Source organism: Nicotiana tabacum, chromosome 20, assembly GCF_000715075.1.
Source record: "Nicotiana tabacum cultivar K326 chromosome 20, ASM71507v2, whole genome shotgun sequence".
Taxonomy (NCBI): domain Eukaryota; kingdom Viridiplantae; phylum Streptophyta; class Magnoliopsida; order Solanales; family Solanaceae; genus Nicotiana; species Nicotiana tabacum.
Window position 1 is genome coordinate 33900063 of NC_134099.1, and position 13866 is coordinate 33913928.

General features: G+C 38.5%; 1 long non-coding RNA gene across 3 annotated transcripts; it reads left to right on the plus strand.

Annotated features, from left to right (window-relative positions):
• The first annotated feature begins 243 nt into the window (after nt 1-243).
• LOC107803381 (uncharacterized) lies at nt 244-13631 on the plus strand. 3 transcript variants are annotated; one of them, XR_012703755.1, is made up of 7 exons: nt 244-479; nt 598-669; nt 9536-9642; nt 10637-10715; nt 11923-12071; nt 12777-13080; nt 13480-13631. It is a non-coding gene; the product is annotated as an uncharacterized LOC107803381 (long non-coding RNA). The 3 variants fall into 3 exon arrangements; XR_012703754.1 differs by lacking the exon at nt 13480-13631 and having other exon boundaries at nt 245-479; nt 12777-13357; XR_001652009.2 differs by lacking the exon at nt 13480-13631 and having other exon boundaries at nt 247-479; nt 9536-9592; nt 12777-13357.
• Nucleotides 13632-13866: the final 235 nt, after the last annotated feature.

A 13866-nucleotide genomic window follows, 5' to 3' on the forward strand; every position in this document is an offset into this window, starting at 1 on the left:
CGACATGTCTGCTTCATGACATTTAAATCAAAAGTGAGGGTAGTTTTGACATTTCACTAACCTTTAAGCGTTGTTTGCTCTCCTCCGATGACAATTATGATATTTCAGTTATCTATCTTAGCTTATCAGTTTATACGTGTCTTTTTATTTAAAAAAAAAGATAGGTGGCTTTTATTCATAAAGACGTTTCGACATGTTTCCTTCATGTCATTTAAATCAAAAGTGAGAGTAGTTTTGACATTTTGCTAACCTTTATGAGTTGTTTGCTCTCCTCCGATGACAATTTTGATATTTCAGTCATCTATCTTAGCTTATCAGTTTATACATGTCTTTTTATTTTAAAAAAAGAGATACGTGACTTTTATTCATAAAGACAACATATTGTATTTGCATAAACTTCTCCATTTTTTCTTTCTTTCAAAACGATCTTCATCTTCCAATTCTAAGAGCTCTTCTCGGCTTGGTTTAAAAAGTTTCTGGTTAGCTATTCTTTCAATTTTTGGACATATTTTTTCTATTTTTCTTGATTTGTATGTATGATGCTCATCGATCTGACTTTTAGTTTTGTTTACTCTGGTATCAATTTCTCTTCACCAGAAATAATGGTGGACTTCTTCCCATGGTTTGGAGTTTCCGCCCAAGCTTTCTTCGTCTTTCTGAAGTTTCTAGGTGTGGTTGAAAATCTATTTGCCCATTTACTACCCCTTTGGAGTTTGATTCTGTTACTTCTTCTTACCTCTCAAAATATGTTATCTTCTTACCTCTCAAAATATGTTTTCTTCTTATTTGCATTTACTTCATATAAGTTGATAAGATGTTTAGATGAAGTAAGGATGGTGAATCAGTCTACTCATCAATCTGAACAAAAGGAACGATGTACACTACCTGTTTGAAGAAATTCCCCAAAAATGCATCATAAACTGAAGTACCAAACCTACGAATAAGATGAAAGACTCAACTGAATTGCAGAACTCCACTTATGTTTTATTGTATTGAACTAAGATTTGATATTAGCCTATACAGTGGTAAGGTCTTAGCCATTTTTAGTAGCTGCAGTATGAGTCGGCTAATTCAGAAATATCCTTTCAAGAATAAGGGAGATAAGGGGTTTCGAAAGGGGAGTACATAATAATGGGTTTCGAAAGAATTAATTTTCCGACCTGATTGTGTGGGTAGATATACCATGTCAAATGTAACGACTCGACTGGTCATTTTGAGCTCTAGTGCATCGTTTATCAGTTTGAGCCATGAGCAACTTCACTTCGGGTATTATGACTTGTGCGCACGGTGGGAATTGAATTCCAGGAAGTGCGGGGTTGATTTGGAAAGAGAATTCTCATTTCGGAAGCTTTAAGTTGAAAGAATTGACTAAGGTTGGATTTTTGAGTAAACGACCTCGGAATCAGGATTCGAAGGTTCCAGCAGGTTCGTATGGTTATTTCGGACTTGGGCGTATGTCTGGACTGGGTTTTGGAAGACTCGGGAACGTTTCGACGCCTATTTTGGAAGTTAGCATTTTTGGAAGAATCTCATAAGTTTGGATTGAAGTGCATTTCGGGGTTATCAATGTCTGTTTTAGATTCCGAGTCTAGGAATAACTCCGTATGGTGATTCTCGTATTGGAAGTATGATCGGAAGTGAATTCGGAGGTCCGTAGGTCATTTTGGAGTCATTTGGCTAAAGATAGAAATTTGAAGGTTTTTGAGAAGTTTGACCGGAAGTGGACTTTTTGATATCGGGGTCGGAATCCGATTTCGAAAGTTGGAGTATGTCCGAAATGTCAAATGTGACTTGTGCGCAAAATTTGAGTTCAATCTGACGTGATTGGATATGTTTTGGCATCGAATGAAGAAGTTTGAAATTCTTAAGTTCATTAAGCTTGGATTGGAGGTCGATTCATGATTTTAGCGTTGTTCGATATGATTTGAGGCCTCAAGCAAGTCCGTAACGTGTTTTGGGATTGGTTAGTGTGATTGGACCGGGTCCTTGGGGCCTCGGGTGGATTCCGGATGGTTAACGGATCGAATTGGAACTTGGAGGAAGAGCTGAAGTTGCTGGTGTAACCGCACCTGCTAGACTTGGGCCGCAGGTGCGGAGCCGCAGAAGCGGCCCTTGTGTCGCAAAAGAGGAAAATGGCTGGGCTTGGCTGGGGTCGCAGGTGCGACAAATCTTCCACAGAAACGAGACCGCAGAAGCGGCTCTGGCTCTATAGAAGCGGACTTGAGCGAGTTGGCTGAAACCGCACCCGCGATAAAAATTCCGCAGGTGCAGCTGGTGCACCGCAGATGCGAAAATGCTGGAGGCAGTAGGTTCTTTTAAATCGGGGGTTGGGTTCATTTCAACCCCATTTCTTCCATTGGAGCCGATTTTTGGAGCAACTTTGAGGTGCCATTTTCACAATCACGCATGAGGTAAGTGGATTCTACTAGTTTTGAGTTAATACTTGAATTATATATGGATTTGAGTATGAAAATTTGGTAGAAATTGTGGGTTTTTGGTAGGAGACCTAGAAATTTATAATTTGGATTTTTACCACTATTTTGGGCCTGGAACTAAGAGAAAATCATATATTTGAGTTTGTGAGTTCATAGGTAAACTTTATCTTCGAAAATTTTTGGAATCCGGGCACGTGGGCCCGAGGGCAATTTTGTCAACTTTTCGATTGAGGTTAGGAATTGTTATAAATTGAATTATAATGAGTAATTAAGCATAAATTAATGGGTTTGCATACTTATTGGCTAGTTTTGGAGCATGGTGAATCGATTCGAGTCTTCGGAAGAGCGTGGAATGTCGGTTATGGATCTTCAGAGCGAGGTGAGTCTCCTTTCTAACATTGAAAGAGGGAATTGTCCCCATAGGTGATATAATTGGCTATATGCTCCTATTTGTAGGGGCTACGTACGCACGAGGTGACGAGAGTCCGTGTGTAGCTACTATTATGTGTAAGTCCGGGTAGTTTAGGACCCAAAAACATGCTATACTTGGAATATCTGTAATCTTATTGGCAGTTGAATTGCTTAAATCCTATCGAATTGGTAAATGAATTTCTAAAAGGATTAAATTTCATTTTCTTAAATTGCTAAAAGAAAATTGGCTTTTATCTGGATAAACGTTCCCCGATAAATTCTTAATTTGCTGTTTGAGCATGTATTTTTATGTATACCTGTGTCACATGTATGATTCGCGAGCACGTTGTTTGTTTATTTATGTTGACCGCGTCACATGTATGATTCGCAAGCGGGGTAATAGATGCATCTATGGTTCGCGTCGTTCGACCCTCGGCAATGCACGTTTTTATGTTGGATTGGGCCATACGACCTCGACATGATATGCGCATGCTTGTATTGCTTGCCTGAGAATTTTAAATGTTGATAATTGCTTTTCCTAGCCAGAGATAAATTGATAAAGAAAATGAAAAGTAAATCTTGGGAAATCCTTTATGATTTGAGAAGTTGTTACCTGCTTTTCGGCTTTATGAGTTTAATTTTACTTTATGAAATCCATGAATTCCTCACAGTTTTGCTATATTATCATTGAACCACTAGTAAGTGTCGAAGTCGACCTCTCGTCTCTACTTCTTCGAGATTAGACGAGATACTCATTGGATACACGTTGTTTTCATACTCATACTACACTTGTTGTGCATTTTTGTTGCACATGTTGATATGTGGTTAGTGGCTTAGTGGCATAGCGATATGGTTGATACGAAGACTTAGGTGAGCTGCATTTATCGAGACGACATGTAGCTAGCAGAGTCCCCTTCAGAGTATTTTACGGTGCTTTTTTTAATTCCTGTCCACCTTGTATTCCGGACAGTTATTGTATTTTATTTTATTTTCTAGAAATTTCTCATGTATTTGTGTCACCGGGTTCTGGGATGATTGTGGGGTATCTTGTATTAACTTCTTAAAATTCATATTCGATTTGAAATAATTTTCTTTTACTAGTGAAATTGAAGAAAAATCATAGTTTCCAAAATTATTAAAACGAGAATTAAATTAAGTATTTTGGTTGGCTTGCCTGATAGTGGTGTCCGGCGCCATCATGACCCTTAGTAGAATTTGGGTCTTGACAACATGGTATCAGAGCACTAGGTTCCCTTAAGTCTTATGAGTCATGAGCGAGTCTAGTAGAGTCTTGCGGATCAGTACAGAGACGTCTGTACTTATCTTCGAGAGGCTACAAGGCTGTTAGGAGCACTTCCATTCTTGATTCCTCATCGTGCAATATGATTCCTTGGGGCTTATGCCCTTGTTTCCTTCCTACTTAACCTTATGCGACGCGAATCACTTGTTATAAATCAAGAATTGAGGAATTGTAATGGTACTACAGACGTGGTGCAGGATGTTTCTCTCGGTATAGTTGATTGGGCTATTGTTGTCGCCTTGCGGAAGGATTTTTCTATCGTTTCAACTCGGTAGTTGTGCTTCTAAGAGCTTAGAGACTATGCACAGGTTGCTATGATGCTCACGATTGGTTATCGCACAGTAATGACTTGATAGCAAGATACTTGCCTATGTGTTGGGGCAGTGAATGATTTGAAAGGAAGCATACTCAGTGCACGATTCAGAGATCTGATATTTCATTTTCGGCAGAGGAAAAGCAATTGGCCTAGGATGTCCGGATTTGGAGTAATGGAGTAACAAGACTTGGTGATTTCAAGAGTGATGGGATTTTTATATGCGATGTAGTGTCGTCATCCGCGATTGAATGTGTTAAGTTCGCCGGTGTTATGGTCTTCTGCAATTCGCCTTTGGGGTAAGATATTGTGAAATAATATTGGAGAAACGACTGTTAGATATCGCGGGGTGCGGTGGTTCTGGATTGAATCAGTGTTTCTAATGCTGACGGCTCGAGAAAAATGATCTTTGGAGAGGTTTAAAGTTAGTAGCGATTTGTGGGTTCAAGTGTTACGAAGAGATAGATTGGTTAGCCATAGTTGAATTGGCATATTGGTGGTAGTGATAAGTTCTTTCAGTGTGATCAAGTTGTGCAAGTGATTTGTGATGGTACGTGTGAGGCTTATCGGCCGCTGTAATCGATGTTATTCGGAAATATTCTACTATTATGGCTTGTTATGTGTAGGCGAATTCTAGAAGGGCTATGGTGGCTTAGTCCACTACTTAGAAATTTGCATATTCTGCGGTTATGAGAATTCACATGTGTGTTGCTATGGTTCTCTTGAAGTGAGATAAGTGAAATGTTTTTATATGATGAAGTGTTAATCTATTAGTGGTTCCGGAGTTATGATAAAAATCGTGTTCTATCGTATATTGTCTTGCTAGGTGCAGTGAGTGGTATGGAATTTGAAGTGAGGATCAAAGTTGCAGTTTGGTGTTGACAATGATGTCACGAGCTCGGATGAGCAGGAAATGAGTTGGGATGTTTAAAGTAAGATGGTAATGTCTTCATCATCACCTGAGATCGGCGTTTTGTGAAAGAGGCTTTGCATCCTGGTTAAGGATTCTTGATCGCTCTTTAGTGTTAGTGCGGCCGGTGGTTTGGATGCATAAGCCTATTATCTGTTACGGAAGATTGTGGGAGCGTGCCCCACGGAAAGGTTGCATAAGTGTGGCATGTAGTCACTTAATTGATTGAAGAGTTAAACCAAGTATGAAGATTGTAGTAATGTCGTTAAATTGAGAATCAATGCCTGGAGGGCACTCAGTTTAATGGGTTGTGGACTGTGGAGGATTATTCCGGTTAAGATGGTTGTTCTTGTGTGTTATGAGAAAAGGGGGGGGATTATGTATCTTTGAAAGGTTATTAGCCTAGTTCAGTGTGATCAGAATCAGCTTGAGGTCTGTGGATGGATTTAGATGTGAACATGGGCTCTATATTAGGCCAGGTGTGTTCATTTCAGCAATGTGCTCCTTATGGAAGAGTACTCGGGGTGTTATTTCGTCGTCAGTTATTTCATGTAATGATATATCGCGTCGTGTGAGTTGTGAGACGGCTTGGTGAATTACTTATCTGTTGAGGTTCCATGTAGAGATGATGTTATATGAGTAGAATGACTCTTGAGATTCAGATCGTATATTGCACCTCAATTGTTGTTGAGTTTGTAGCTTATAGCGCTATACTTCTCCCCAGGGATGGTGTTATGCACTTAGCGTGCTTGTGATCGACATTCGGTATTTTGTTGTAATGAACAATCTAGCTCGGTGTGTATCTCCTTATGTGAATTTTATGGGTGGATCGGGTGGCACGCCGCCATGAGTATGTTGTTTGGATCGGGTTGCGCGCCACAACAGTGTGATGTTGAGTACAGATTCCGATGTCTGTTTTTAGGTGTTTCATTTCCTATCTTTATGAGGAAAACTCATATTAGTTGTGTGCCCACGTCACATGTATGATTCACGATCAGGGTGTTTGTTTAATTATGTTGACCGCATCGCATGTATGATTCGCGAGCGGGGAATTGGATTTCCTTTTCAGAGTTCGTTTTCCTTTGTATCACGTTCGAATTGGTAGCCTATTGGCACATTGTGGCATCATATGAGACTTTTGATCATGTCCGGGATGGCTTATTGCCTGCGCAGTTCGTATTGGGTGAGACGAGATCATTGGATTTAGGATCAGTGCAATCTGATTAATATGAAGTATATTAAGGAGCTAAGACCATTATTTGGTTCAGAATGAGGTGATGGTTCTTGTCAAGAGTATAGACCCAATGATTTATTGATTCAGTAGTTAGTTATTAATTTCTACACATCTCTTCCATCGTGGTGGTATTGTAAGAGTTAAAGCAAGACCTATGTATGTCATGAGGTGAAAGAGAGCATTAGAGTCATGAAATTTCGACTAAATTGATCAGAGAATGTTATTGTGGTCCTGTGAGTAAAGTGGTGCAAAGTGTGAATTCAGCTAAGGTATGCAATCATGTTTTGGTGTCGCGTGTAGTTATTGATTCGGTGAGCGTATGTTCAAACAAGCCTTGCAGACAATTCCGGATGTTGGAATTGGGCTCTAAGGCTTATTTGCCTAAGTGAAAAAGGGTATCTTCAGATTGATCGAGCTAGGGTGCTCAGCTGAGTTGTGGTAGCACGGGTAGGTGATCGAGGTGTTAAACAGTGATTTCGGGCAACTCCAGCGCAGTTCTTAGCACGTTCGAGGACGAACATAGGTTTAAGTGGGAGAGAATGTAACGACCCAATCGGTCGTTTTGAGATCTAGCGCGTCGTTCAGCAGTTTGAAGCCATGAGTAACTTCACTTCAGGATTCTCATTTCGGAAGCTTTAAGTTGAAAAAATTAACTAAGGTTGGATTTTTGAGTAAACGACCTCGGAATTGGGATTCGAAGGTTCCAGCAGGTTCGTATGATGATTTTGGACTTGGGAATATGTCCGGACTAGGTTTTGGTAGACCCGAGAATGTTTCGATGCCTATTGTGGAAGTTAGCATTTTTGGAAGAATCTCATAAGTTTGGATTGAAGTACATTTCAGGGTTATCAATGTCCGTTTGAGATTTCGAGTCTGGAAATAGCTCCGTATGGTGATTCTCGTATTGGGAGCGTGATCGGAAGTGAATTCGGAGGTCCATAGGTCATTATGGAGTCATTTGGCTAAAGATAGAGATTTGAAGGTTTTTGAGAAGTTTGACCGGAAGTGGACTTTTTGATATCGGGGTCGGAATCCGATTTCGAAAGTTGGAGTATGTCCGAAATGTCAAATGTGACTTGTGCGCAAAATTTAAGTTCAATCGAACGTGATTGGATATGTTTTGGCATCGAATGAAGAAGTTTGAAATTCTTAAGTTCATTAAGCTTGGATTGGAGGTCGATTCATGATTTTAGCATTGTTCGATATGATTTGAGGCCTCGAGCAAGTCCGTAATGTGTTTTGGGACTGGTTAGTGTGATTGGACGGGGTCCTGGTGGCCTCGGGTGGGTTCCGGATGGTTAGCGGATCGAATTGGAACTTGGAGGAAGAGCTGAAGTTGTTGGTGTAACCGCACCTGCGAGACTTGGGCCGCAGGTGCGGAGCCGCAGAAGCGGCCCTTGTGTCGTAGAAGCGGAAAATGGCTGGGCTTGGCTGGGGTCGCAGGTGCGACGAATCTTCCGCAGAAGCCAGACCGCAGAAGCAGCGGACTTGAGCGAGTTGACTGAGACCACACCTACAATAGAAATTTCCGCAGGTGCGGCTGGTGCACTGCAGGTGCGAAAATGCTGGAGGCGGTGGGTTCTTTTAAATCGGGGGTTGGGTTCATTTCAACCCTATTTCTTCCATTGAAGCCTATTTTTGGAGCAACTTTGAGGTGCTATTTTCACCATCACGCATGACGTAAGGGGATTCTACTAGTTTTGAGTTAGTACTTGGATTATATACAAATTTGAGCATGAAAATTTGGTAGATATTGTGGGTTTTTGGTAGGAGACCTAGAAATTTATAATTTGGATTTTTACCACGATTTTGGGCATGGAACTAAGCGAAAATCTTATATTTGAGTTCGTGAGTTCATGAGTAAACTTTATCTTCGAAAAATTTCGGAATCCGGGCACGTGGGCCCGAGGGCAATTTTGTCAACTTTTCGATCGGGGTTAGGAATTGTTATAAATTGAATTATAATGAGTAATTAAGCATAAATTAATGGGTTTGCATACTTATTGGCTAATTTTGGAGCATGGCGCATCGATTCGAGTCTTCGGAAGAGCGTGGAATGCCGGTTATGGATCTTTGGAGTGAGGTGAGTCTTTTTTCTAACCTTGTAAGAGGGAATTATCCCCATAGGTGATATAATTGGCTATATGCTCCTATTTGTGAGGGCTACGTATGCACGAGGTGACGAGAATCCGTGCGTAGCTACTATTATTGTAAGTTCGGGTAGTCTAAGACCCAAAAACATGCTATACTTGGAATATCTGTAATCTTGTTGGCAGTTGAATTGCTTAATTCCTATCGAATTGGTAAATGAATTTTTAAAAGGATTAAACTTCATTTTCGTAAATTGCTAAAAGAGAATTGGCTTTTATTTGGATAAACGTTCCCCCAATAAATTCTTAATTTGCTATTTCAGCATGTATTTTTATGTGTACCTGCATCGCATGTATAATTGGCGAGTAGGGTGTTTGTTTATTTATGTTGACCGCGTAACATGTATGATTCGCGAGCGGGGTAATAGATGCATCTATGGTTCGCGCCGTTCAACCCTCGGCAGTGCACATTTTACATTTATGTTGGATCGGGCCGTACGACCTCGACATGATATGTACATGCTTGTATTGCTTGTCTGAGAATTTTAAATATTGATAATTGCCTTTCCTGGCTAGAGATAAATTGATAAAGACAATGAAAAGTAAATCTTGGGAAATCCTTTATGATTTGAGAAATTGTTACCTGCTTTCCGCTTTATGAGTTTAATTTTACTTTATAAAATCCATCAATTTCTCACACTTTTGCTATATTATCATTGGACCACTAATAAGTGTCGAAGTCGACCTCTCGTCTCTACTTCTTCGAGATTGGACGGGATACTCATTGGGTACACGTTGCTTTCGTACTCATACTACACTTGCTGTGCATTTTTGTTGCACAGGTTTATATGTGGCTAGTGACTTAGTGGCATAGCGGCATGGTTGATACAAAGACTTAGGTGAGCTGCATTTATCGAGACGACCCGCAGCTAGCAGAGTCCCCTTCAGAGTATTTTACGATGTTTTTTTTTTCATTTCTGTCCACCTTGTATTCCGGACAATTACTGTATTTTATTTTATTTCCTAGAAATTGCTCATGTACTTGTGACACCGGGTTCTGGGATGATTATGGGGTATCTTGTATTAACTTCTTAACATTCATATTCGATTTGAAATGATTATCTTTTACTAGTGAAATGGAAGAAAAATCATAGTTTTCAAAATTATTAAAACGATAATTAAATTAAGTATTTTGGTTGGCTTGTCTGACAGCGGTGTCCGGTGCCATTACGACCCTTAGTGGAATTTGGGTCGTGACATCAAATTTCTGCTTTCTCTGTAATATGATTTTTCGTCTTCCATATAAGATTTAGATACAGGAGAACTATGTCATTGCTTAATATCTGTTTGAAATTGATTATTGGTGTTCTATCTTGCCTGATATCTCACCTCAATTGTTATGGTTCTTTTTATTCTCACATTTAAGAATATCCACTGATTCATGGAAAAGAACAAGGAAAAGTAAGATAGATTTAGGGTCGGCAGGCGGGTCTAGAATAGATTCCCCAATGTGTCCCCATTTTTCAACAACAGAGATGAAAAGTTTAGATACAAGAAAGCTTTGACATTGCTTATTTGAGTTGGTATTAGGTTGATAGGAATTAGTTTCTTCATATTTTCACTTTAAAGCTTTATGTTTAATAGCTCATACATGTTGGTCCTTTCATAAATAAGGATGTTTATGTACCAACTTGGCAAAATAAGAGCACATTAGAATGGTTGTCGGTGCCGCTTGAATTACCCCAATATTCCAGATCTTTTCCTTTAGGTTGAGGTGCTCTTAAACCACCCCTCCTTCCCCTGTTGCTGCTTTTGAGGAAAATAATGTAGTCTTTCACTTGTGTGATATAGGAGTTATAGAGAAAACATGTGATAATATGTTTGTGACTGAAAGATTGAGTCTAATATAGGTTGTTGTTGTTATTGTCTGTTATTGTTTCCAGGTTTCTTAAGCTATTGTTGAAAATCCTAAGGACATGACAAACATATGCTAACATTACTCATGAAGACGTACTTTTAAAGGTAATTTAGCATCTTTTCCCGACCATTTGACCCGAGCATGATAAAATTTATTCCTTGCTTAGCATTAGCCAAAGTTGTTCGTTACTCCATTCCTGTTTCGGATCGGGAAAGGAAGAGTAACTATGTTGCAATTTAGCATAATTTTGATTGAACAAAAAATAACAGATAGGTGATGGAGTTTATGCTAAAGTACTAAAGGTTAAAAGCTTTTTCAAAAGTTAAGCACAAAAAACGAAAGCCATATGATGGATATAGGTAATCCTTTCGTGACCTCTAAGATTGTAGCATAAGACGTCTAAAAAGATTGTTTATGTTAGGCCGCAAGCGATCTGTATTTGGTGGTTCCTCTTATGCATATGCATGTATAGTGCTGAAATAATTTTTATATTGACTAACTGAGGTCAAGTAAAGCTATGTCATCCTCATAAAGATGTACTTTAATCTTATGCAGAATTTACTATTGTTTATCTTTTGAACTATTGTTTTTCTTTTGATTCTAAAGTGCATTACATGCTAACACTTAAGATCAGAGTGGGGTTAATTTCTTTTTGCACTTCTATTTTCTGATGGTAGTGAGAGCTTATCGTAGTTTCTATTAGTTTGATTTAAGGAGGATATTTTTAATAAGAATTTTTCCATTATTAAATTTTGTACATGAGATCTTTTGATGGTTCTGTTAATTCAGCGACTAAGTACATGTCAAGATGTTCATGCTACTTCCGTCATTTAACTAGATTTCTTAAAAGTATTGAAACTATTATGAGTATCATAAGCACTTTATTAATATCTCTTCTTGAGAAGTATACAAATTCTTATTCGGTTGATAATCTTTCTTACAGAAATATACAGTATTGGGGAATACTCCTTATTTATGTGCTTTATCTCCTAAAAAAGGAATTTCAGTCTTTAACTTGAATCAGATGTTATGGTTGGTATCATAAGCAGTAAATATAAAAATAAAGAGTAGTTGCTTTCTTTTATTCTTTGTATGATACAATGTTATGTCCGGGGATGATGTTCATCTATCTGATCATTGTTCATGCTTTCGTATATTATTCTCCGACAATTATTGAGAGCTAAGATGGCAGGGACTTAAAGTTTGTGTCTCTTGTGTGCCTCAAACCATGATGCCAAGTGTTCATCCAACAAGGACTTTCATCTTTAACCTAATCTGAATCGTTAAAGTTCTTCTAATTACATATTGCAGAAGCAGGCATTCTGATTTTGATCTGTTCAACGGAAATGGAACCGTCACATAAGACGTCTAAGCTATTATAATGGAAGGAGATGATTTTCAATCTACATATCCCACAATTTGGAGTTAATCTGCGATATCTCACTATATCAGACAGTCAGGTTCAAAACTCTGTATTACCTGTAACCTGATTTTATTAGTTCATAAAATTATGTATGATAAAACTCCTCAGATTCTTCGTGATGGGTGAGACTTTCTTGCCAGGAAGCATATTAACTTTTAGAGCAAGATCCTTTAGTTCTATTTTTCTACTGCTATGATATTCATTTCGTATTGAGACAATGTTGGGTTTCTGATGAAATATTATTTACCTATTGAAAAGAAAGGTTCAGGGCTTTGATATAAATATAACTTATGTATGTTTGTTCATTCCTGCATGAGAAATGTGACAATATTACTCGGATGTGCCTATAAAGTAAAAACCTCCTGGACCATGACCACATAATGTACAAATATGCAGAGGATCAGATGAGCTCATTAGAGAGATATCTGCATGAGTGAAAACAAGAATTTATCCGTAATATCTGTGATACCAGAGCATTTTTATTTTTGATGCAGTTGATTCTCAGTCTGCTGCATGTGTTACTGACTACATCGATAAAAAGGCATCTGTTAATGAGTTAGGATTTTCTTTAATCATGATTTTGCACCTCCGACTGAAGCATTTGACTCTCCTCGATCGATGCTTGAGATTTTTCACGAGAGCATCATTCAGCTTTTGTCCAGATTTTGTCCTCACAATTTCTATCTGCTAGGCTGCATGTCGGCTCACGCCTCACATTGATGAAGTTTTCTTACTTGAATAGGTCGATGCTCTTCAACAATTCCTGCTCACGGCCTCTCCCTTAAGCTGATTGGGGATCCTAGCTACTTAATACTGCTCTCTAATAAGTTGTTTTCTTACGGAGGATCAAGGAGACAACTTATTTGCTTGCCAAGACTTATTGATGTCAAGGCCTTCTGCAGTACTACAATTAAAGATGCTTCCTTTGCACAATATTTCAAGCTTCACATAGTGAAATGTGACCTGGGTCACTATGCAAAAATGTGCCTTAGAAGGTTGTATGTGGCGGATTCATGCAGCCGAGCTTCCATGCCCCTGCATTTTCGGTAAGGACCCTTGGAAAAAATCGTTACTGTGCATGTGAGAAAAATGCACAAAGTGAAAATCATCAAGCTTCTTTCGATATAGTGACCTTCATAGAGGAACTGTTGTTAGACAACATAAATTTCAGATGGGAAGATATTTCGCATGATTTGTATTAAAAAAATACGGGATAATTGTACCTTATTTGTGTTGTATAGATAGATATTGTTTGTTACTTGTGTCGTATAGGCAATTAAAGAAGACCAAACTTGGAAATATTACTACGACGTTCACTATTTATATCTTCCAAAAAAATGGATTGTAATATTTCACTCTTTAACATCAAAATTATTACAAATTGTATCTTAGGGTATAAGGCTTGCTTATAAGTGTTGCTTATAGCATGTAACACTCCACTGCAGGAGGTTGACAAATTAAATCTACAAGGAGAATGACAATGATGAGGAATGACATCGACTTTTGCAGTTTTATTAAGTTAGAGTGGGTATTTTGCCAAAATATTCGTTTTGTAATATTTGTCAAATGCATTACGCTATATAGTTTCACACCATTGTATCTCTAATATTGTATTTTATATTCAATTGCTGCATTTGAATTTGTCATATTCAACTTCATTACTTGGTCAAAATTTTTCGTTAGTCTGGCGGACATAATTTATACCATTACATTCTTCATGTTGGGCCCTGGCACAGGCAAACACCCCTAGTAGTATTAGACTAACAAGTCAATGGTGCAATCATGATCCCACAAAAAAAAAAGGTTTTAAAAATTTGTTTGTATTGTGCAGC